Consider the following 27,076-nt stretch of genomic DNA (forward strand, 5'->3'; position numbering starts at 1 on the left):
AGATTGACATAACTCTGAGGAAAGACTGTGAAAGTGCACTGCTAACCCTTCCAACTGAAAGCAAACCTTCTGATTTGCTTCTGATTATCTTTATTGATGTATATACAAAAAAAAAACTCTAAAACAACAATGTGAATGTAAATTGTGCATTTTAAAATCATTAAAATGGTAAATTGCATATTTAAAAAAAAGAATAGAAAATATCTGCTAGGTCAATAGCTGCATACCGGGTGCCAGAAGTTCTGTTGACTTTCACCAGTAAATATTCCACATTAAGAACATTGGAGTTACCACATCATTAAGTTTGAAATAATCCACAGTCATCCTCAAAGACCCACATAGCTTTTTCACCAGCAAAACATGTTCATTAAAGGGTGATGCCATAGGAATCACCACCTCCTGCCTTTTAAAAGTTCTTAGTGGAGGAAATATATCTGAAATTCCCCTATAGAAAGTCAGTTTCAAGGACCCCTTTTTGGTCCATCTTAACCTAATAGCTCTAACTCCACAGATCAGAAAACTAATATGGAGATTATGCTGGTTACTATGCATTTCTAAGTTGCACTATACAGTCTGGGGTAGGAATGACAGTAGGTTAGGTTCCTTAATTTATTGAGATGAGTTTGAGTCAGGAATCCATCTATCACCTAACATTCATAAGTCTTCACTCTTGCCAGTGAACTCCGAGGCATTTATGGAACTCTAGAGATTAGAATCAGCTCAAAGTCACTGTCTAAGAATACCCAAATGTTCTGCTTATTTCTCTGTCATCAGTGCAGTCACTCTGGTAAATGGATGCTAGTTTCTTGGGGAAAGACATGAAGAAATATTTACAGTATATACATGTGATAACACTCAAGCGCCCTTTCCCAAAGGGGCTCAACTTTCTCCTCAATCTGGAGACTCCAAGTCTTTTTGAACAGACTTACGTCTGATAATTGGGTAAGAGACTATGAAACCCTATTACAATGTCTTGATTTCTATTTTTGTCTACTAGACTTAGAATACTTCCACTTTTACATTTCAATTAGCACTTTGTCAGACTGCCTAGCCATTCTATTCCTTTGCGTCCTTGATCAATTTGCCATCATTTAGATCCATGTGAGTAAAAATATAGATCGCCCCATCTTACTCCATTTAAGCTGCTGTAACAAAATAATACAGACTTGGTGTCTTATAAACAACAGAAATTTACTTTTCATCATTTTAGAGGCTGGGAAGTCCAAGGTCACGGTGCCTGGAGATTCAGTGTCTGGTGAGGGCCAGTCTTCATAAACAGCTCCTTCTTGCTGTGTCCTCACATGGCAGAAGAAGCCAGAGGTCCTCTCTCAGGCCTGTTTTATAAGGGCACAATCCTATTCATGAGGACTCCTCCCTTATGACCTACTCACCTTCCAAATGCCCTACTCCTAGTACCATTACCTTGGGGACTAGGATTTTATTTTATTTTATTATTTAAAAAAAAATTTTTTTTATTATACTTTAAGTTTTAGGGTACATGTGCACAATGTGCAGGTTAGTTACATACATATACATATGCCATGCTGGTGTGCTGCACCCACTAACTCGTCATTTAGCATTAGGTATATCTCCTAATGCTATCCCTCCCCCCCCCCACCCCACAACAGTCCCCAGAGTGTGATGTTCCCCTTCCTGTGTCCATGTTCTCATTGTTCAATTCCCATCTATGAGTGAGAACATGCGGTGTTTGGTTTTTTGTCCTTGCGATAGTTTACTGAGAATGATGATTTCCAATTTCATCTATGTCCCTACAAGGGACATGAACTCATCCTTTTTTATGGCTGCATAGTATTCCATAGTGTATATGTGCCACATTTTCTTAATCCAGTTTGTCATTGTTGGACATTTGGGTTGGTTCCAAGTCTTTGCTATTGTGAATAGTGCCGCAATAAACATACGTGTGCATATGTCTTTCTTTATAGCAGCATGATTTATAGTCCTTTGGGTATATACCCAGTAATGGGATGGCTGGGTCAAATGGTATTTCTAGTTCTAGATCCCTGAGGAATCACCACACTGACTTCCACAATGGTTGAACTAGTTTACACTCCCACCAACAGTGTAAAAGTGTTCCTATTTCTTCACATCCTCTCCAGCACCTGTTGTTTCCTGACTTTTTAATGATTGCCATTCTAACTGGTGTGAGATGGTATCTCATTGTGATTTTGATTTGCATTTCTCTGATGGCCAGTGATGATGAGCATTTTTTCATGTGTCTTTTGGCTGCATAAATGTCTTCTTTTGAGAAGTGTCTGTTCATATCCTTTGCCCACTTTTTGATGGGGTTGTTTTTTTCTTGTAAATTTGTTTGAGTTCATTGTAGATTCTGGATATTAGCCCTTTGTCAAATGAGTAGGTTGCGAAAATTTTCTCCCATTTTGTAGGTTGCCTGTTCACTCTGATGGTAGTTTCTTTTGCTGTGCAGAAGCTCTTTAGTTTAATTAGATCCCATTTGTCAATTTTGGCTTTTGTTGCCATTGCTTTTGGTGTTTTAGACATGAAGTCCTTGCCCATGCCTATGTCCTGAATGGTAATGCCTAGGTTTTCTTCTAGGGTTTTTATGGTTGTAGGTCTGACGTTTAAGTCTTTAATCCATCTTGAATTAATTTTTGTGTAAGGTGTAAGGAAGGGATCCAGTTTCAGCTTTCTACATATAACTAGCCAGTTTTCCCAGCACCATTTATTAAATAGGGAATCCTTTCCCCATTTCTTGTTTTTGTCAGGTTTGTCAAAGATCGGATAGTTGTAGATATGTGGCGTTATTTCTGAGGGCTCTGTTCTGTTCCATTGATCTATATCTCTGTTTTGGTACCAGTACCATGCTGTTTTGGTTACTGTAGCCTTGTAGTATAGCTTGAAGTCAGGTAGCGTGATGCCTCCAGCTTTGTTCTTTTGGCTTAGGATTGACTTGGCAATGCGGGCTCTTTTTTGGGTCCATATGAACTTTAAAGTAGTTTTTTCCAATTCTGTGAAGAAACTCATTGGTAGCTTGATGGGGATGGCATTGAATCTATAAATTACCTTGCGTAGTATGGCCATTTTCATGATATTGATTCTTCCTACCCATGAGCATGGAATGTTCTTCCATTTGTTTGTATCCTCTTTTATTTCATTGAGCAGTGGTTTGTAGTTCTCCTTGAAGAGGTCCTTCATGTCCCTTGTAAGTTGGATTCCTAAGTATTTTATTCTCTTTGAAGCAATTGTGAATGGGAGTTCACTCATGATTTGGCTCTCTCTTTGTCTGTTATTGGTGTATAAGAATGCTTGTGATTTTTGTACATTGATTTTGTATCCTGAGACTTTGCTGAAGTTGCTTATCAGCTTAAGGAGATTTTGGGCTGAGACAATGGGGTTTTCTAGATATACAATCATGTCATCTGCAAACAGGGACAATTTGACTTCCTCTTTTCCTAATTGAATACCCTTTATTTCCTTCTCCTGCCTAATTGCCCTGGCCAGAACTTCCAACACTATGTTGAATAGGAGTGGTGAGAGAGGGCATCCCTCTTGTGCCAGTTTTCAAAGGGAATGCTTCCAGTTTTTGCCCATTCAGTATGATATTGGCTGTGGGTTTGTCATAGACAGCTCTTATTATTTTGAGATACGGGAGACTAGGATTTTAACATTTAAATTTTGAGGAGACACAAACATTCAGACCATAGCGGCCTTTATTCCAGTAGCATATAATGATAATTTTGTATAAACATGTTTTTGATGGCTAAGCATCACCACCAGGGCTCTACCATACCACCACCCATTATTTCCACTGAAATCAGGGAACTCAACTTCATTGCAACATCTGCCCACCATGATCTCTGACCCATGGCAGATAGCCACAACACTTTCAGTAATTCTGATGCTCTCCTGAGCAGTGCAGTTTTATATCTTAATGAAGGGGATGTCCTCTAGGACTTCCTGGGGAGATAGTTAAGCAGTGGCTGAGCAAGCTGCTCATGTTAAGTCCATTCCAACTTAGACTCCTTTCTCTACATTATTGATTTTAGGGTTTTGCTACTTGAATATGATCCATGAATTAGACCTTGTTTGAAATACATAACTCCAGGCTCACCGTAGTCCTAGCGAATCAGAATCTGCATTTCAACAAGATAATCAAGTGATTCTTCTGCATGTGAAATTTTGAGAAACCCTGTTGTAGGTCATTGTTGAATCCAGGCTTCAGTTAAGTATCACTTCATAGTTGTCTGAGTCAATATAGTAAATCTAGAATCCCAGGTGACTGCTCCAATATTAATTAATTCTGCCTGATCTAATCTTTTATTCCATCTTCCTGGGTCCCACTCCTTCAGAATTTACTCCCATACATTCTTCCTAAAGGGAAACAAACACATTAAAATATGACCTGGCTGGGAGAAAGCTAGTGGCAGAGTCACCCATAGGGTTTGCAAGGTACTGGGCAAACATATTTTGTCTACATAAACAATTCCGTTTAAAAATATATTGTGAAATTCATGGGCACATGTGAGTTGAAATAATTTCTAATATATGCATAACTCTTTGGAACCTGTTTCTATTGAAACAACATAGATTTCCCTGCCTCTGCAGTTCCCTAAAACCATTTGTCAGTTAACACAGGTTGCATCATTACTCATGGCATTGCATCATTTATCATACTGTCCATGAATACTGGCTTCCAATGACTCTCAAAGTTGCAATTGTGGGCTGGGCATGGCGGCTCACACCTGTAATCCCAGCACTTTGGGAGGCCAAGACGGGCAGATCACGAGGTCAGGAGATCAAGACCATCCTGGCTAACACGGTGAAACCCCGTCTCTACTAAAAAAAATATATATATACAAAAAATTAGCCAGGCGTGGTGGCGGGCGCCTGTAGTCCCAGCTACTCGGGAGGCTGAGGCAGGAGAATGGCATGAACCTGGGAGGCGGAGCTTGCAGTGAGCCGAGATCGCGCCACTGCACTCCAGCCTGGGCGACAGACAAAGACTCCGTCTCAAAAAAAAAAAAAAAAAGTTGCAATTGTGTATCATTCGTGACGACCAAAAATGCAAGTTCATCCAGTGAATGCAAGATGTGAATGATAACTTGTTTTCTGGTCATGTTAAGCTTACCATTCAAAATTTAATAGCATAAACATAGAACAGGGGTTCTTCCAATCATGTCTTGAACTCTTTAGGGCACAATCACTGCAGCCTGAATGTGGTCTCATTCAATGTTGAGCACACCTCTGCCCTCAACACAGCATCACTAGGAGGGAGAACAGCTTCAAAAGACCTATGGGAAGAGTGAGAATGGGGGCTCTGTTTGTGCATGAAATATCTGTTCCTCCATTAGCATTTCTTAATACTGAGCTGAAGAGCACAATGACACATTTTCCTAGATGGTTATAGAAACCTCAGCTTAATTTCTGATCTGAAACTGCATCATCCCTGCAGACTCCCTCCCCACAAGCCCTGCCCTGGCCCACCCACAAGCTGCACTTCAACTTCAGTGTTTATGGCTCTAGCTGTCAGGGTCTTTGCTTATCTGTGCTACCTAAAGCCTTCTTTGTTGTTTTCTTCTGAATTCAACTCTGTTTTTAAAGTTTTTCCTGTATGTTATCTAGAATTTCCAGGCAATTGTCATGGGAGAGGTGCATTGTCTCAATCTACCAGGTTTCCAAAACCAGAAGTCCTCACTATCTTTCTATTTCAAATAAATTCAATTTAATTCATCTCAATTTATCATGCATATATTGAGAACCTAAAATGCGTCAGTTCGTTGCTAGACATTGGAGATCAAGAGCTAAGACTCAGTTCCTGCTTTTAAGAAATGTGCAGTCTCATGCAAAAGGCAAGCACATTTTAAAATTATAACACAATTTGGTAAGTTCATGTCCATTTTACAGAACAAGCAATGGGAGGGATAGACTAAAAGGAGACATGGCAAGAGGCCAGAGACCAGTATTATATAGTGATTATTAGACTAAGACATTACAGGGTCTGTAATAGTGTTTCCATGTGGGAATTCTTTCCTGACATTTCTCAAGAAATTTATGTTTTCCTAAGTCCCAAATTTTGAAAAATCAGTCAAGAAATCAGAAAAATGAAAGTATTATAATTCTCCTGTGAGAATTAGAGCTTAACAATTAACAAAGAAACATTACTGGCTCAAAGGAACCCAATGACGTCAAGCCAAAAGTAAGAACAGGAACCCTGAGCCAAAGAGACAAGTGTTAAGGTTGACATATCTGGAAACCGGGCAGAGGCATGTAAGACAGAAGCAGCCACAGCCTAATCCGTCTTTCTTAGGGCTGTGGCCATGGAGTCAGTGTGTGTTGGTAGCCCTGTCTGCTGGTAATCAGTTACTCTTGCAAATAAAATAAATATTAATAAAATTATACATTCAGTAACTGTTATATAAATCCTATAAGTAGTGTGTCAAGAAATACAAGTTTCGGAAGCAAAATAAATCCCTAAATGGACAATTTTGTCATGCAAATCCATGGGGGTGATGGTAACCTTGTTAGAAGATATGAATGTCGTGTTATTTGAGTATTGCCCGAATTGTTGGCATTTTCTAGTGTTTAAATATCTGCTATTCACTGAAGTTCTTTTCAAGTATGTTGACCCCCCAACAAAACTATGAAGAGAATAAATTAATGTTGTTATATAATGTTCTAGTAAGAAATCCGAAACTGATCTAAAATCTGAATTAACAAAAATAGTATATTTTTCAATGGAAAATTAAAACCAGAACAAGAAGATAAAATATTTTCATTGCTAAAAAAGGAAATGAACTTCTTATTTGAAGCAACATATTCCCTGATTCCCAATTTGAAGATGCTTTTGAACACATCTTTAACCATCAATTCGATTAATATAACACAAGATGAAAGATATCTTTCTACATTTGGAATATTTGTCCTAATATTGTCCAAAACTATTTGACATTGAAATTCATGCCTATGTGTCTTACAATTTTATTTTAAGGATAATTTTAAAAATATTTAATATTTGTTGTATTATCACTTAATGTGCTAATAATCTTTACTTGGCACTGATTTTGTATTTCTCTTCTAATGTTTTCTATTATCAAATGTGTATATTAGTTGCCATTTTTACATATTATTGAAATATATAATTGTGTCACAGTGTTTCAGTTCATAGTAATAGTAGAAGCATTTATTATTATCTCTTTTTCTTTCTCTACAGAAAGCCTCTCAAATTTTTAGTATAACCCTGTTACAGAAAAACTCTTCATTATTTATGATTATGACCAATTTTTATTACTTTAAAAACAGGTAAGTAATATGTCACACTAAATATAGAATAATTTACGAGTTTGCAAATTACTGGGCATTCCATTTTCTTGTTTCTGTGTCACAAAAATTAATATCTATCAGGAATTTGGAAGCAGTGGCCAGTACTAAGACAACCACAGTGGAAATGAAGAGGGAAGAAACAACTAAAGAGGTATTTAAGAGATAGGATCGCCAGGATTTAGTGGCTGATGAGATGTGAGGAATAGGAGAGAAAGAGGAATCTAGACTAGCTCCTAAGCATCTGGTTTTGTTGACTTGGCTGATGCAGGTTTCAGGAAAAAAGGCAGGGGTGGCAGTAATAGTAATAGTAGTAATGTTGCTCTTTTGAACTCCATTCTTGATCCTACAGCCAGAGGGCTGGTAGCGACGGGCCTTAGCTCAGCTGAGATTGTCACAGCACATAAAGTTTAAGGAGCCCCGGTTACTTGGCCGGGGATGTCCTCGGGTGTTTGGAGCTCAGCACAGGGGTTTGTTCAGGAGTGGGAGGCTTGACATTCATCCACAAATAGACGGGAGTTACAATCACGGACATGTCAGTATTTGTTTCCAACTATTTCAGACTTGTTTAACAGTTCTCAAGTGTAACAGAAAAGGTGGGTGTTTAGGAGCAATATGGGATAATTATTTTACAGCTTTCTCAGCCTTACCCATTATCTTAGTCATTTTGGCAGACAAAACGTGACAGCTGGTTGTGGCTTTTACCCTCTAGAACTTCCACAGCTACAGATATATATACTGTAAAAAGTAAAGGAGAAATGCCTTCTGTTTTTACTTTAGCTTGAAACCAAAATGTTAGTGAGAAGGAGAAATCATCTTCTTTCCCCACTCCCTTTTCCTTTAGTTACAACAACATTTACACACACACAGAGGGAAAAATTATGAAAATAAATTAAATCAAGTAGAAAAAATACAGCACAGGTATGAAAAGAGATGAAGAGAGCCCAGCAGAACCACTGTGTCACGTTAATACAAAACAGTCAACTTGTGTGACACAAGGACCTCATCCTAATGAGTTTTTAAAACTTGAGGCTTCGTGGCCTGTTCTGGGCCATACACTACAGAGCTTAGAGGTAAAGGTGAAGGCTCTAGAGTTGACCGAATTGAGGTTTGAATCCCAACTTCACTGTTCCGGGCTATGTGACCTTAGGTGAGCTATGCAATCCCTCTAAGCTTCAGTTTCCGTATATGTAAAATGAATCATCCTTGACTTCTCCCATTCTCTAACCTCTCCGTCAGTCAATCTGCTAACTTCTCTCCATCCCCACTGCCATGTCCAAATTATGGACATCTCGTATGTGGACTGTTACAACAGGCTCTAGTTGTTCTCTCCACATCCATGTTGCTCATTGAAATCCATTCTTGAACCTACAGCCAGAGGCATCATTTGAAATCATAAACCTGATCATATCATTCTGCTGCTTAAAACCCTGCGATATCTCCCCATTGCCTTTGGAGTTTACCACCACTACCACCTGACAATGGGGGTGTCTACCAAAACATTCTCTGGGCTCCCTCTTCAACCTCCATCTCTTCTACCCCATGCACCTTGACCATTAACCTCCTTTCATCCTTCAAGTCTCAGCTTAGAAGCCACTTTCTCAGGAAGTCTTTTTTCCTCCCCACCCCACACCCTACTTCCTGCCTCTAGGTGTTCCTACAAGACGATGTACTCTCATCATGACACGCATCACACTCAATGACAGTTGGCTATTCACTTGTCCATATTCCCAAGTAGACCACAAGAACCTTAAGAGCAGTTACACATTTATCTTGTTCTTGTTGCATCCTCCACCATTTAGCACAGTACTTGGGGTAAGTGCTCCAAAATATTTGTTGCATGAATAAATAAGTGAATCAAACTTCTAATTTCCTGTTTGGGCTGTGTTCTTTCATCCTGGCCTTACTTCCTGCTTGCTGTGCTCACTTCATGCTGGGTACTGATCGTGTGATACCGAATCTAGATTCCTAGTTGTTATATATATATCATATATAGTTACAGATTAAATATAATATGTACATAATAGATAAATTATAATTACATAAACATAATATTTAATATATTTAATTGATTATTCTATAATTGATTGATTATTTGAATGACTTCGATTTCTTCATTCTTCCATTTGATCAGCCTTTGACCATCTTATTTTTATATGACCATCTTATTTTTATAGTAACTATAGCCCACTGGCAGTTTATTTTAATCTATGATTTATGCATTCTGCCTTTTCTAATTTTTTATTAATTTTAAAATAATTACTTCTTGTATCAGCCGCATTTTTATCAGGCAAATAGAAGCCACTCTGTGTCTTCTAAATATTAATAGTTTTAGACAAGAAAGTGAAGCTTCTGCAACGTTAGGGAAGCAAAGGTCAAGGAGGCCATTGTTAACACTCTGCTTGGAGCACTGAAGCACATGATTCCCAGGAGCTCACCTGGAAAACTGCAAAACTTATGAGCCTAGAGATGGTATAGACATCTATCCCCTCTCGTAGCACAAAAGGCAATTCTCCAAAAGTTCATCTGAAAGCTGCTTTGAACCTTACATCTCTCCATGCGTGTGCCTACAACTGCCACTGGAGAACACTGGCCTTGCCTTCCTCCTTCCTCATACCAGTGCCTCTTCCTGGATGGTCTCTCCTGAACCTCACAGAGAAGAGAATTCTGCAAATTACAACTACAGTCCTGATTTCTCTTCCATGGAGCAGGGAGACATTAGAAGGGGTGGTAGGGATGTTCAATTGACAACAAATAGCTCCACACATTTGTTCTATGCTCACCGAAAACAGTTATGTTAATGACACTGAGGACAATAAGCTTAATAAATATTTTGTTTGTTCACTGGGTACCAACGCCCACTTTCCTGTAAAATAACAAAAACTAAATGGTAATGCACATTCAGTATGGTGCATACAATGAACGTTATGACTGATGCTGAGCTGTTTGAATTACTGTTTTATGACTCTTAAGTGGATAGATGAGTCACATCCTTGTGTCCTACACACAACCCATTAAAAGCAACAGGCCTCTGCAGACCTGGGAAAAAACAGGGCAGTCTTGCACTCTTAGATTTCATTCCTGGCAAAGGTGCTATAAGTCAAAATGATGTAAGCTGAATCAGATTTTCCAGTAGAAACTAAGCCACATTCATTACCAACAGCTTAAAGACCAACCTCTTTATAGAAAATGACCACAAATGTCACAATTAGCTAAATGCAAATGGTATATCTGTACACAAGTCAATGTAAGCCTTTACAAAATGTATAGACACCGACCAGGGCAATACAGAAGGCAACCACTGGATTATAATCGCTATTTAAAATGCTGATATCTTCTAATGATTTTTGTTATATTTACCACAATGAATAGCATTTGTTCAGGGACTCTTTGAGCACATTCTGAGAGTAATCTTTAAAAACATCTGTGAGGAAAATTAGGAATGTGCGATATGTTTTGAGAAATAAATCCAGGGATGTGTCCTTCTTAGTGTTCATCTGCTTATAGTCCCCAAATGTACAAAGCAAAGAATAATTGGCCATTGGGTTTTGCTTTCTGAACTGCTGGCACATTAAGTACTAGCTACTTACTACCATATACCTAAAAATTGCTTTTAAAATGCACAACTTAACCTCCATTTTCACTGAAATTTCTGACATTTTATCCCCTATTACACTATTACAAAGTGTCAGGAGCTCTCAGTTCCTGACCTAGAACAGAAGCCACGTCCACTAATATATATCAGTGGGTCTGGCTGATTAGACTGATTATAAAGGTTGATTTGATTCTGACTCCAGAAATAATTCTTTTGCAGCCGTAGTAGAATTGAATCCTCTAATGGAAAAATGTTACTTTCCAATTAAAAAAAAAAAAAGACTCCGAAAGAGTGACTATTTAGAATATTTGTAAGTTAAAAGCAGTTTCTTTTCCGCCATAAGTGTACTGGAATGTAGAGATCCAAATTCATAATCTTCTCTGAAAGTCATTATTTTGCTCTAGACCTGTCTGGGATTTCTGTTTGTGAACTGCCTTTTAAATCATCATAATCCAGGTGATCCATGTCAATCACTTTACATTCACAAGACAGTTTTCATTTGTCCACGGCCTTTTGTTTCTTCCTCGGTCCCTCTCTTCTCTCCTCCACTTTATCTGCCGAAATCCAGATCTTCCTTTTCTGTTACCTACATGCTGGAGCCAGACAGGAGACATTCTTAAGTGCTGGGAGTGGGTACCGGAGCAGGGACAGCGGAGCCCAACTGAGGCTACCTGGGCAGGAAGGAGCACATCATCAGGAAGCAAACTCCAGGCCACATATAAAAAGCATCGCACTCAGAGGATGTCTGTATTCCCAAAGTCACGGACCAGGCAAGTTTTACCAAGTCTCTGGGAACATCTGTGTTCCCATCTGTGAAATGAGTAAGTGGAAGGAGTTAACCTTTCTTCCTTCTCTAACATTGTCCGGCTGTATGGTGTGTATTGTTTGCCTGCTGGAAGAATACAGTAGATATAACTTACTAAACCACTAAAATGGAAATAGTTGCCAGAGGCCGGTGCAAATTTAGATAGAGCAAATTTAACATGTTCATTTAAATTCTAATACCATATGCAAAGGTGAAGAGATTGGGTGTAATTGGATGCATCCTAGGAAGTGGAATTTCCAGAGGCATCTGAATAATGAGAGAAAGAGAGTGAACTTGGCAGTGCCTTAATTCAAATGGCCAAGTACTGTACGTTTCTGGAAAATGCTGGTCCTCGTTATGTGAGCTCTTCCCATCTGCCTTTGACTTCCTCCTGCACCACCTGCCTCCTCCCAAATGCCATGCTACTCCCCGTTGACCTCCTGGGATTCTCTCCAGCATGGAACCTTTCCTAACTGACTGACTACAGATCGTGACTTTTCCTGCTGAGAGCACTAGTCAGGATCTAAACCCACAACCCTTGACCCACCCCAAGTACACTAAAAGCCACTAACCGAAGGCCAAGATGTAATCTCAATATTTGATTCAATTCTCTTGAAAGCTGCCCACAATTTCCCATTATCAATGTATACTGTTTGATTTAGATTATAGGCTCTTAGAGGGAAGAGACCACATTTGTGTATTTCATCTGATTTGGCTCTGAATTTCTGCATTTAGCAGGTAATCTTTGGATTAACTCTCAAGGGAAAAGATGGCCTCGGGCTTAATAAAAGTTGATCCCAGCTCATATCATGTTCCAAAATTACAGTTGACAGATGATCACCACAGACGTTCCTGCTGTCATACTCTGTAAATGTAAGGAGGACCAAGGTCACCTGTGGATGGGTGGGTGGAGCTGCCTGTCCAGGGTTGTAGTCCAGGCTCCGCTGTTGGAGCTGTTCTTCATGGTTTTCCTCAGAAGAAATAAGGCATCCGCCTGTATTCGTATGGGTCTTCCTTCCCAGCTTTGGCTGTGCTTTGGAGATTCTTCAGAAAGGGATGAACCCAATCACCTCTCCTGTCTGAGAAGCTGAGGGATGTACTAACCTGCTGGGGATGGATGAGTGGGTAGATAGATGGAGCTAGCAGGAGACTTTTGTCATTTAGGCCAACCCCTTCATTTTACAGGAAACTGGAATCCAGAGACAAGCAGTGACATGCTCTCTTATGCTACTGAGAGTCTTACTGTTTGAATTCCATGTGATCTTTTGTGCTTCTGCTAGAAATACAGTTAGGTTAATTCTTAAACAACAACTTTCCTTCCAGAATCCTAGAGAGCCAAGGAACTGAACTGCAGGACCACTATTACCTACCCCACAGCCACTAGTACCAGTCCCACATCCAAAGTCCCAAGAAATTAAGTAAGCAAATAAACACACAAGTACATTTCAGCTAAACAGATAATCACAAGGTATATTTTTTAAATTCCCAGGCTGATGAGGTCGTTAAATAATCTAGAAGGAAGAAACTAAGCCAAAATACTATAAAATACAACTGGAATAACTGACTGACTATAAGAAAGATAAAAGAATCCCAGATTTCATATCCATAAAACCCAGATGAGTATCTCATTGATGTAAACAAAGTATATGTGTGTGTGTATGTAGATAGATAGATAGATAGCTAGATCCTCTTCTGTAGGTGTTTTGAGTCACCACTATAAAAAATACATGTGGCCACTTTGGGAGGCTGAGGCGGTAGGATCACGAGGTCAGGAGATCGAGACCATCCTGGCTAACACGGTGAAACCCCGTCTCTACTAAAAATACAAAAAATTAGCCAGGTGTGGTGGTGGGTGCCAGTAGTCCCAGCTACTCAGGGGGCTGAGGCAGGAGAATGGTGTGAACCCGGGAGGCGGAGTTTGCAGTGACCCGAGATCATGCCACTGCACTCCAGCCTGGGTGACAGAGCAAGACTCCGTCTCAAAAAAAAAAAAAAAAAATACATGTGGCACTCCAATATCCTAGGGAAGTGGGCTGTGGTTGCATTCACTGGGCGGACTGTCTGAGAAAATATTTTAGTAACTGAGGTGCTTGTGCTGTTGGGGCTAGGCTGTAAAAATTAGACTCTCCTCCTTCATACCATTAAACATCATAATGCCTAGTACTGACAGAAACCCCCTAAAGCTGGGTGACAGACAGCAGGAGCTATTATGAAACTCCCCCCAGTGATATCAAGACTTCTTCCTGGAAGAAGACAGTGACTGATGTGGCTCTTCATCTGAATCATCTAATGGTGTATGTACAGAAGCTGTTTCTCTCTGTCCTGCCTCTTAGGAGGGCATGCTGCCCATTGGAAACTGACTCCAGGCAGTGTGAGGAGTAAGGCCAGCTCATATTGTTTATAGGCACTTTAGAACCTCGGTCATCTCCTAGTGATTTACAGTGCTTGGTTTCCTCTTGGGACAGAGGAGTGCTCTGTAAATCAAGCCCTTCTTGGTTTGTCAGCCCTCTGTCAATGTTTGCTGAGTCCTCAAGTCAAAGGCAAGTCGGAACAGTGTGGAGACTTTGGCAAAGGGCTTGTTCCCCGGTGTTCAACCTCTCCATTTTGATGAAACAATTCTAGGGTGAGGTTGGCCCTAGGAATTATTCCTCTGACTCATATTCCCTTTCCTCTTTTCACACACTCAGAATGCACCACTCTGAGCACCTCACAGCCCTGAGCAGAGACAGGCCAGGGTTGGGGCAAAGCCCTACTGGGGCCCACTCCCAAGACTGAGAAGACAAACAGGGAGGCGTCTCTCCCAAGCCAATTTCTTTCATCACCCAAAGCTATTTAGGGACACCATTGCCACACACTTCATGAAGAAACCCAAACTAGTTCTAGCTCTCAGAGGTGGGAATAGACCTACTTAAGATCTATGAACAAAGAATAGAGAATTAAGCCAAGCAAAGAGATAGGCAGTAGGTTTGGTATCTGCCCTTCCTGTTGGGAAGAGGAGCAAGGGGCAGCTGCATCTTTAGAGACTTGAGCTAACGACAGACACAGATACTGGCCCCAAAAAGCAGTTGGACTGTTTGTGGGCATCGTGTTCCATGCTTCATCTTTCATCATCTGATTCAGCAGACATTAACTCTGTTGGCTCTTAGGGTGCAAGTGATGAAGACACAACACCAACCTTCAAGCAACCCACAATTTAGAAGGGGAGGCAGACAACAGTTTCCATATAATCAGTAGGTGTTAAGGCAGACTTATGCATAGAGTGCTATTTTTCTTTTCCCAAGGACACAGGTGGTAACACACACACACACACACACACACACAAATACATACTCTAGAACATAAGCTCAGTATTGTTATATGTCTCCACTCATGATTGGAGTCGCAGGAATATTTCAGGTGGAGCAAGAGAAGCTCTGCCAGCACTGAGAATTGAAAGTCTGTACAAGGGCCTCCTGTGTTCTACCACTTTCTTGAAGGTACTCCCACTGTCAACATTTCACAAGCACTAGCTCACTCTGTCTGAAACAAATAAAGTGAGTATACAAAAGCCTATAAAATACTTAACACACTGCCTCCTTATGGGAGGCGTCCTGTGTCTCACACTCTCTGGAGAACAGAGAAGATGTGGTTGTCAGCTATCCACAGATCTGACCTTGGTTGACCTTCTGTAACTTTGAACAAGGCTATGCTTTTCTATACTTGGGAATCCTTTGAATAGAATAAGATGTTTGAATAGAAATGAGGTTTTATTGGAAAGTGAAGTTGGAGAGTATTAAAATGATGATGAAAAGTGGCATTTATTCACTAATTTATGCATTCATTATGTCTGTTCTTCACAATTATATTTGGATGTCTGCTGTGTGTTAATATGTTGATGCAAAAGTCACGTATGTGTAGGAGGTAAAGATGAATAAAATGTGCCTGACCTCAAAAAGTTACCCTCAGTGTGAGAAACTTGAGTTCATCAATTAACAAAAATTCAAAAAGGAATGACACAAGTGCTCTAATAGAAATGTATCAGGGTTCCAGCTTTTGGTTCTGTACCTAAGAAGCTTAAAAGTTGCTATTCTGCAGCAACAAGTACAAATTTGAACAAACTAAAAAACCAACAACTCTTCTTAGATCTGTAAGAGAAATGAGGTCACAGGGCAAACTGCTGCTCTCAAAATTGGAGAGCTAGACAGGCAGATACAGAGAGTCACAACTAACCGGAGCTGAAACCCATGAGCAAACCTCTGTGAGATCCAGCCCCTGGAGAGGAAACCATGAATTGCTGGAGGCTGAGCATGGATAAGTTTAGGAATTAAAAACACCAGAGAAACCCAGTAACAGGGGTCGAGGTTGGGGGCACACTTTTGTGAGTTTTACCTCCAAGAGCTTGACCAGTTTCTCACAGTGAATATTGGGGGGAAAATCTCCTTGTGCTCCTGGCAGAAGGAAAGAGAGGAATCATTTTGAAATATTTCAGAGCACTCTGTTCTTTTTAACAAGATATGCCCTCAGGAGAAACTATTTAACTAGGACCTAAACTGCAGGGGTTTTATCAGGGTCTTACTGACCTAGGGGAAGGAAAACACCCAACTACAGCTAGCCCTAGCCTTCCCTGTGGGAGAAGGAAAATACCCAACTCAAGCACACCCTAGTCATTCCTTCCCACCTAAGGGGAGTCCAGAGGAGACTGAGAAATATTTGTGAAGTTCACAGTCCAAAGGTGTAGGTTCCCTAAAAGACTAAGACCTAATCATAGACTATAGAATGCTTCCTCTACCCACGTACGTTACCATAACATTACTAAAGAATTATTTACAGCAGTTTCTTTAACCCAGTACGTCATGTCCAGCTATCAAGCAAAAATTACAAGGCAAAAGACACGGTTTGAAGAAACAGAGCTCCTGCCTCAGCTTCCTGAGTAGCTGGGACTACAGGCACGTATCACCATGCCCAGCTGAGGCATGCTTGAGCCCAGGAGGTTGAGGCTGCAGTCAGCCATGTTCTGACACCACTGCACTCCAGCCTGGACAACAGAGTGAGGCCTTGTATCAAAAAGAAGAAAAGAAAGAAGATGAGGAAGAAGGAAGAAGAAGAGAGAAGAAAGAAAAGAAGAAGAAAAGAGAAGACAGAAGAGAAAGAAGAAGAGGAAGAAGAGGAAGAAGAAGAAGAGGAGGAGGAGGAGGTGGAGGAGGAGGAAGAAGAAGAAGAGAAAAAGAAGGAGGAGGAGGGGAGGTGGAAGGAAGGAAGGTGAAGGAAGAAAGGAGAAGGAGGAGGAGGTGGGGGAGGATAAGGAGGAAGAGGAAGGAAGGAAGGAGAGGAGAAGAAGAGGAAGAGAAAGAAGAAGGAGGAGGAGGAGAAGGAGGAGGAGGAAGAGGAGAAGGAGGAGAGGGAGGAGGGAAGGAAGGAAGGAAAAGAAGGAAGGAAGGCAGGAAGGAAGGAAGGAAGAAAGGAGAAAAGGAACAAGATAAATATTTGAGCAATAGTTGCTGATAATTTTCCCAAAATTGATATCAGATACCAAACCATAGATCCATGAAGCTCATGAAACACCAAACAGAATAAATGCAAAAAAAAAATCTATCCTTAAGCATACCATATTCAAACTGCAAAAGAAAAATCAAAGAAAAGAGAAAATTCCTGAAAGAAGCCAGAGGGAAAAAACAACTTATCTATGGAGTAACAGAGGTAAGAATTATATTTGACTTCTCCTCAGAAATAATGCAAGTAGGAAGAGAGTGGAGTGAAAGTTATTTAAAGTGGAGAGAGAGAGAGAGAGAGACCCCATTAACCTAGAATTCTGTGAAGGAGAAATAAAGACTTTCTCAGACAAATTTGAGAGAATTTGTTGCCAATAGACCTGCCTTACAAAAAATGTTAAAAAGTTCTTTAGAGAGAAAGAAAATTATGTAGATCAGAAATTCAGATCTACATAAAGAAAGGCAAAGCATGAAAGAAGGAATAAATGAAGGTAAAATAAACCCTTTTATTTTTCTTCCTCAATTGATTAAACAGATAAGTTTGTTCAAAATCACAATAGCCACAAAGTATTTGACTATGCATGCTTGTGTGTGTGCACACGTGCACGTGTGCTTATGTACACTTATATATAAGTGAAATGAGTGACAGCAATGATGCAAGGAACAGGGGAGAGAAATTAGAATTATGATTTTGTTATTGTAAGGTACATTATCCATTAAAAAACAGATTGTTAGAGTAGAAACAAGACCCAACTATATGTTATCTATAAGAAACCCACTTTAAATAAAAGACACATATAGATTAAAAGTAAATGGATGCCAAAAGATGTACCATGCTAATCCTAATCAAAAGGAAGTAGGAGTAGCTATGTTAATTTCAGACAGAACAGACTTCAAAGCAAGCAAAATTATCAGAGATAAGAGGAGCATTACACAATTATAAAGGGGATAATTCTGCAAGAAGACATTACAATCCTTAACTTGTAGAGCACCAAAACAAGACAGAATCAAAATATGTGAGGTGAAAATTGATAGAACTACAAGAAGAAATAGGTAAATCCACTGTTATAGTTGAAGACTTCAACACCCCTCTATTAGAAATGGACAGATCATGTAGGCATGAAATCAGTAAGGACAGAGTTGAACTCAGTGACACGATCCATCAACTGGATACAATGGAAATCTATAGACTGCTTCATTGAACAACAGCAGAAGAAAAATTTTTCTGAAGCTTACATGGAATGTTCATCAAGATAGATCACCTTCTGGGCCATAAAACAGACCTTAACAAATTTAAAAGCATAGAAATCATCAACTGTGTGCTCTCAGATCACAGTGGAATTAAATAAGAAATCAATAACAGATACTTGGAAAATCCCCAAATACATAAGGATTAAATAACACATTTCTAAATAACACATAGATCAAAGAAGAAATATCGTGAGAAAGTTAAATATATTTTCAATTTGTGTTTCAATGAAAATGGAAACACAACTTATCAAAATTCATGAGATTCAGTGAAAGCAATTCTTAGTGAGAAATTTATAATACTAAATGCATATATTAGAAAAGCATAAAAATCTAAAATCTAGCATCTATCTTCATAAACTAGAAAAATAAGAGCAAATTAAATCCATAGTAAGCAGAAGACAAGACATAATAAATTAGAGCAGAAATCAATGAAACTGAAAACAGGAAACCAATAGAGAAAATCAATGAAACCAAAAGTTTATGTTTTTTCAAGGATCATAAAATTGATAAGCCCTTAACCAAGCTAACTCAGGAAAAAGAGGACATAAATTACTAATAGTGGAAATGAAAGAGAGTAGAATATAGGAATATTACAAATAACTATGCCCATGGACTAAATAACCCAGGTAAAACAGACCGATTCCTTGAAAGGCACCATCAGCCAAAACAAACATGAGAAGAAATAGACAATCTGAATAGGCCTTCTCTATTTAAAAAATTGAATCAATAACTAATACCCTTTCAAAAAGGAAAGCACAAGGCCAGATGGGTTCACCTGTCAATTCTACCAAACATTTAAGAAATTATCCCAATTTTCCATAATCTCTTTCAGAGGACAGAAGCAGCTTATTTATGACTTATTTTATGAGGCCAGCATCGTGCTAATACAAAACCAGACAAAGACATGATAAGAACAGAAAACTACAGGCCAGGAATGTGAATATAGATGCAAAATTCCTCAAAAAAAATTAGCAAACTGAATTCAAGATGTATAAAAAGTATACACCATGACAAAATGGGATTTATCCCAGGTATGCAAGGCTGGTTTAACATTTAAAAATCCATTTATGTAATTCATCAAAGCATTTCACTGCAGAAAAAAATCACAAAACCATAACAATAGACACAGAAAAAATATCTGACAAAATTTAATGCCAATTCATGATTTTAAAAAACTCTCAATCAACCGGAAATGGAGAGGAATCTCTCAACTTAACAAAGAATATCCACAAAATACCTATTGCTAATGTACATACTGGTGAGAAACTTGAGACTCTATCAAGAGAATGAAAAGCAAGCTGTAGACTGGGAAAAAAATTTACAAAAAACACATCTGATAAAAGGACTTTTATCCAAAATATACAAAGAACTCTTAAAACTCAACAATAAGAAAACAAGCAATCCAATTTTAAAATGGGCTAGAGACCTTAGCAGACACCTCATAAAATAAAATATACAGATGGCAAATAAGCATATGAAAAGATGCTCCACATATTATCGGAGAAATGCAAATTAAAACAACAATGAGATACTACTACACACCCATCAGAATAGCCAAAATCCAGAACACTGACAACACCAAATGCTGGAGAGGACATGGAACAACAAGAACTCTCATTCATTGCTGGTGGGAATATAAAATGGTACAGCCACTTTGGAAGACAGTTTGGAGGTTTCTTACAAAACTAAACATACTCTTACTGTACAACTCAGCAGTCACAGTCCTTGGTATTTACCCAAAGGACTTGAAAATATGTCATAGTAGTTTTATTCCCAGTTCTCAAAACTTCGAAGCAACCAAGATGTCCTTCAGTAGGTGAATGGATAAACTGTGGTACACACAACAGTGAATGTCATTCAGCACTAAAAAGAAGTGAGCTATCAAGCCATGAAAAGACGTGAATGAAACATAATGTATGCTACTAAGTGAAAGAAGCCAGCCTAGAAAGTCTACATAATGTATGATTCCAAGTATGACATTCTGGAAAAGGCAAAACTATGGAGACAGTAAAAAGATCAGTGGTTGCCAAGGATTAGGGTGGGAGGGGGTGACAAGTAGGTGGAGCACAGAGAATTTTTAGGGAAGAGAAAATATTCTGTACAATATTATAATAGCAGATGTATGGCATAATACAATGGTCCAAATTCAGAATGTGCTAGGGTTCAGAGTGAACCCTAACGTAAACCGTGGACTTTGGGTGATAATGATGTGTCAGTGTACGTTCATCAAAAGAAATGTGCCACTTTGGTAGGGGATGTTAGTAACAGAGGAGGCTGTGTATGTATGGGGACAGTGGGTATTTAGGACATCTCTGGGACTTCCTCTCAATTTTGCTGTTAATCTAAAACTATTTTTTAAAAAAACAAAATAAAGACATTTAAAAATATGGAGAGAATGTCTTTATTTTTTTTTATTATACTTTAAGTTCTAGGGTACATATGCACAACGTGCAGGTTTATTACATATGTATACATGTGCCATGTTGGTGTGCTGCACCCATTAACTCAACATTTATATTAGGTGTATCTCCTAATGCTATCCCTCCCCCGTCCCCCCACCCCATGACAGGTCCCAGTGTATAATGTTCCCCTTCTTGTGTCCAACTGTTCTCACTGTTCAATTCCCACCTATGAGTGAGAACATGTGGTGTTTTGTTTTCTATCCTTGCGATAGTTTGCTCAGAATGATGGTTTTACAGCTTCATCCATGTCCCTACAAAGGACATGAATTCATCATTTTTTATGGCTGCATAGTATTCCATGGTGTATATGTGCCACATTTTCTTAATCCAGTCCATTGATGGACAGTTGGGTTGGTTCCAAGTCTTTGCTATTGTGAATAGTGCCACAATAAACATATGTGTGCCTGTGTCTTTATAGCAGCATGATTTAAAATCCTTTGGGTATATACCCAGTAATGGGATGGCTGGGTCAAATGGTATTTCTAGTTCTAGATCCTTGAGGAATTGCCACACTGTCTTCCACAATGGTTGAACTAATTTACAGTCCCACCAACAGTGTAAAAGTGTTCCTATTTCTCCACATCCTCTCCAGCACCTGTTGTTTCCTGACTTTTTAATGATTGCCATTCTAACTGGTATGAGATGGTATCTCATTGTGGTTTTGATTTGCATTTCTCTGATGGCCAATGATGATGAGCATTGTTTCATGTGTCTGTTGGCTGATAAATGTCTTCTTTTGAGAAGTGTCTGTTCATATCCTTAGCCCACTTTTTGATGGGGTTGTTTGATTTTTTCTTGTAAATTTGTTTAAGTGCATTGTAGATTCTGGATATTAGCCCTTTGTCAGATGGGTAGGTTGTAAAAATTTTCCCCCATTCTGTAGGTTGCTTGTTCACTCTGGTAGTAGTTTCTTTTGCTGTGCAGAAGCTCTTTAGTTTAATGAGATCCCATTTGTGACTTTTGGCTTTTGTTGCCATTGCTTTAGTCATGAAGTCCTTGCCCATGCCTATGTCCTGAATGGTATTGCCTAGGTTTTCTTCTAGGGTTTTATGGTTTTAGGTCTAACATTTAAGTCTTTAATCCATCTTGAATTAATTTTTGTGTAAGGTGTAAGGAAGGGATTCAGTTTCAGCTTTCTACATAGGGCTAGCCAGTTTTCCCAGCACCATTATTAAATAGAGAATTCTTTCCTCATTTCTTGTTTTTGTCAGGTTTGTCAAAGATCAGATGGTTGTAGATGTGTGGTATTATTTCTGAGGGCTCTGTTCTGTTCCATTGGTCTATATCTTTGTTTTGGTACCAGTACCATGCTGTTTTGGTTACTGTAGCCTTGTAGTATAGTTTGAAGTCAGGTAGCGTGATGCCTAAAAATATGGAGAGAATTTCTAGTAACACAGCTGCCTATGCTGACTTGGGCTTTCCTCTTATTTCATCTACACACAGAAATCCTAACTAAACAAAAGAACAAAGAAAAAAACTCAAATTGAGAGATGGTGGAAAATGGGAGGTAACATATCGGCCCAAGAGTTTTTTCATCCGGCAAATAAGCCCCAGGGGCCTGTGGACTGTTTTTTATGTTTACACTGGCATAGGATAACTGGTCTTGGACATGCATAAGTTTGAAAACTAATTGAATCCTCTTTATAAATCTCAGAGACACAATCAATGTGCTTCTTCCCAGTTCCTGGAAAGGGAACTTTGAAAACTCCATCCATCAGGCTGGGCACAGTGGTTCACACCTGTAATCCCACCAGCACTTTGGGAGGCCAAGGCAGGTGGATCATGAGGTCAGGAGATCGAGACCATACTGGCTAACATGGTGAAACCCTGTCTCTACTAAAAATACAAAAAAATAGCTGGGCATGGTGGTGGGCACCTGTAGTCCCAGCTACTTGGGAGGCTGAGGCAGGAGAATGGCGTGAACCCGGGAGGTGGAGCTTGCAGTGAGCCGAGATCACGCCACTGCACTCCAGCCTGGGCGACAACCTGTGGAAGTAGCAAGGAAGCTGATGAAGTTCAAACAAAACAAACCCAAAAAAGTCATTTATGAGAAGTTAAAACTCCAGGCCTGTACCATGTGAAGGTGTAGAGTCTAGAAGAACGCTGTATGAAGATACAGGAACCCCAAATCAAGGCAGCTGCATAAACATACATCCTAAAACCACTGAAATTCTGTGCTCCAATAAAAGCAACTGAAAAGTTACTTTGTAGAGGCACTTAAGTCACAAAACACAGAATTCCCCCAGGGGAAAAAAAGTCAGGCTTAAAACAAGCTCACAACCAAAATTATAAACCACATAAAGAAACAAACAACCATGGAGTGAGGGAGTATATATGAGTGTTAAGAAGATACAACAAACAGACTTGGCACCTCAAGCACTGAAGATAATTGCACAATTTGAGAAGAGTTATAATATATGGACACATAAGCTGATTAAACAGATAAATGGAAGAATAGAAGCCACAATATCTATAGAAGAAAGTTTGGAAAAGTAAAAAGCAAATTTGATTTTAAAAACTACATAGGTCGGGCATGGTGTCTCATGCCTGTAATCCCAGCACTTTGGGAAGCCGAGACGGGCGGATTTTCTGAGGTCAGGAATTCAAGGCCAGCCTGGCTAACGTGGCAAAACCCCATCTCTACTAAAAATAAAAAAAAAAAAAAATACAGCTGGGCATGGTGGTGGGCACCTGTAGTCCCAGCTACTTGAGAGGCTGAGGCAGGAGAATCGCTTGAACCCGGGAGGCAGAGGTTGCAGTGAGCCTAGATCACACCACTACACTCCAGCCTGGGTGTCAGAGCAAGGCTCCATCTAAAAAAAAAAAAAAAAACACAACTACATAATGCTTTTACAAGTGAAAAGCATTGTCATTTAAAATTTAAACCTGAACTACTCAACTAACAGGTTAAATAGCAGATCCAACCACCTAGAAAAAGAATGCATTACTATTTTGAAAAATTGAGCATTCACATATTCTATGTCTCAGCAATTCCATTTCTTGGAACATAACCAAGATAAACCCAAGAAACATGAATAATAATGTTTGTAGTACTGCTGTTCACAATAGCAAAAACCTGGAAACCACTCAAATGCTCATTGACAGAAGAGTGGATAAGTAAACTGTGATACAGTCATGCAATTGCAAAATGAAACATTCTAATGCAGTCAAAACAAATGAATTACAGCTGTATGTAGCAATTGGGATGAATCTTTTTTTTTCAGTTTTTTTTTTAATTTATTATTATTATACTTTAGGTTTTAGGGTACATGTGCGCAATGTGCAGGTTAGTTACATATGTATACATGTGCCATGCTGGTGCACTGCACCCACTAACTCGTCATCTAGCATTAGGTATATCTCCCAATGCCATCCCTCCCCCCTCCCCCCACCCCACAACAGTCCCCAGAGTGTGATGATCCCCTTCCTGTGTCCATGTGTTCTCATTGTTCAATTCCCACCTATGAGTGAGAATATGTGGTGTTTGGTTTTTTGTTCTTGCGATAGTTTACTGAGAATGATGATTTCCAATTTCATCCATGTCCCTACAAAGGACATGAACTCATCATTTTTTATGGCTGCATAGTATTCCATGGTGTATATGTGCCACATTTTCTTAATCCAGTCTATCATTGTTGGACATTTGGGTTGGTTCCAAGTCCTTGTTATTGTGAATAGTGCCACAATAAACATACGTGTGCATGTGTCTTTATAGCAGCATTATTTATAGTCCTTTGGGTATATACCCAGTAATGGGATGGCTGGGTCAAATGGAATTTCTAGTTCTAGATCCCTGAGGAATTGCCACACTGACTTCCACAAGGGTTGAACTAGTTTACAGTCCCACCAACAGTGTAAAAGTGTTCCTATTTCTCCACATCCTCTCCAGCACATGAAAAAATGTTCACCATCACTGGCCATCAGAGAAATGCAAATCAAAACCACAATGAGATACCATCTCACACCAGTTAGAATGGCAATCATTAAAAAGTCAGGAAACAACAGGTGGGATGAATCTTGATAACATTATTTTTTAACTTTTTTTAACTATAAAATGTGCTTTTTCATAATACATATATTCTTAAAATATGAGAACTATAAAATGTGCTTTTTTGTAATACATATATTCTTAAAATATGAGATAAAGGGTTTTTTTTGCAGTTAAGGAATAATAAGCACAAGGTTCAGGGAGTGGTTACCTTGGATGAGAGGAAGCATTTGAACAAGGTGGGGAGGAAGCACATGGGTAGATACACATTATTGTTAGCCCTCTAGTCCCTAATTTTTCTATGCTATTAGTAAATAGATACATACACGAACACATAAAAGAGGGTCATGCATGAACAAATGGCAAAAGTATATAATGAGCCAAAGATTAACTTCAGTCTAATTCTGCATACCTGAGATTTTAAAATATCTGTAGTCGATCAGACACAGCTAAAGATGCTACCAGTCAACTACAGGATAATTGAATTTGAAATTTCACATACAGAGATAAAGAGATTAAATAGAGATAAAGAAAGAAATAAAGAAATAAAAGGATGGGAATACAGAAAAGCAGCTGATATATGGAGAATAGAGTGAACAGGAGCAACATTGGACTGGGGCCTACCTGACATTCTGGAGAGGCATACCAGCACATAAAACAGAAAGAAATATTTGAGGAGATTATGGCTGAGAATTTTTCAGAATTGAAGAAAGAATTGATTCATGAAAAAAGACTATAAGAATAGAAATAAGGATCAGGCAAGATGACCAATGAGATGCAACCAGGTGGAACAGCTGCCACCAAGGGGCTGAGATGATTGGCACACTCCCAGCAGATTTTTCAGAAGAAAGGCACTGAGAGTGGACAGAGGGAAGACACAGAAGCTGAGCTGAAGGGGTAAGAAGCTGGCAACTCTGCATGGGGCTACCATGCACCACAACTCATTCCTGGCCCCCACAACTTCAGGGGAACAAGTGAGTTGAACTGACAAGGAGCAACCCACTTTCACCACGGGCCTCTGAAATCCTGACAGGGGGAGACCCCTCAATCACCACAAACACTTGAGTTGGCAGGGAGAGCTGCTTAGAGAAGTGGCAGGGGCAGCCCAGAGGGTTTGGTGCAGGAGAATCTGTAGTGAAGCATGGTCAGGGATGGCCATCCCCTTAGGATCAACTTGCTGCCATAGGAGACTTTAGCCCTAGGGAAACTGTTGAACCTGAACTCTGCAGGGCAGTCTTGCCCATCAGATGGGGCCAGTTCAACCTGATCACCCTTTGGTATCCTGGCCCAGGGCCCCAGCCTGGCAGCACCTGCTTGTAGGTCAGCCTTGGGTTCCCTGGGGGTTTCATCATATTTTCTGTGCTGATGGACCATGCCTGACTAGTGGAAAGCTCCAGTAGGGTGGCCCCAGTGGCCATACACCAGCCCACCTGCTCCCTCTCCACACTGTAGCTTCCCCCTGGCTCACTGCAACTCCTCACACTGCTTTGCAGGCATGTGTGTGCATGGGCAAGTTTTGCTTTCCTTTCCCTACCAGCACACATGTGTACATGCATCCTGCCCTGCCACTGCTGCTGCAGGAGTGCAGTCTTCCCCCAACCCTGCCAACCACCATTGCAGTCTGGGAGCTTTGAAAAACACAGAGCGAGCCAACCCTGCCCCCACCAGTGCACTATCCTTGGGCCAACACTGCCAAGGGAAATAAAGTAGGCATGGAGAACAGCAGACCCTCCCTTGCCCTGAGCGACCACCTCTGCATGTGAGGCACATATAATGCACAAAGACCTGCACCTGCCAGTGCCCTGCTTCTATGCCAACACCACTACCAGTGTGACTCAACAAACAGACACCATCAGAGTCCCCCAGAAGACTTCCCAGCAGAAAGCCTACAAGCCAGAAGAAATTAGGAGCCAATATTCAACATTCTTAAAGAAAAAAAATTTGAACCCAGAATTTTGTATCCAGCCAAACTAGGCTTCATAAGTGAAGAAGAAATCCCTTTCAGACAAGGAAATGCTAAAGGAATTTATTATCACTAGACCTGCCTTACAATACCTTCTGAAGAAAGCACTAAATATGGAAAGGAAAGACCATTACCAGCCACTAGAAAAACACACTTTACACAAAGCAGTGACACTATAAAGCAACCATATAAACAAGCCAACAGAATAACCAGCTAACATCATGATGAGAGGATCAAATCCACACATA

General features: G+C 39.8%; 1 long non-coding RNA gene across 1 annotated transcript in view; it reads right to left on the reverse strand.

Annotated features, from left to right (window-relative positions):
- Positions 1-1,457: 1,457 nt before the first annotated feature.
- The window catches only part of LOC129008146 (uncharacterized), a 175,101-nt gene continuing 149,482 nt past the window's right edge, over positions 1,458-27,076 (reverse strand). Inside the window, exons 3-4 of the long non-coding RNA XR_008492476.2 lie at positions 5,108-5,270; positions 1,458-4,350 (exon numbers count right to left, since the gene is read on the reverse strand). This is a non-coding gene — a long non-coding RNA (uncharacterized LOC129008146). The remainder of the gene's footprint in view (positions 4,351-5,107; positions 5,271-27,076) is intronic.

Source organism: Pongo pygmaeus, chromosome 9 (genome assembly GCF_028885625.2).
Source record: "Pongo pygmaeus isolate AG05252 chromosome 9, NHGRI_mPonPyg2-v2.0_pri, whole genome shotgun sequence".
Lineage (NCBI taxonomy): Eukaryota > Metazoa > Chordata > Mammalia > Primates > Hominidae > Pongo > Pongo pygmaeus.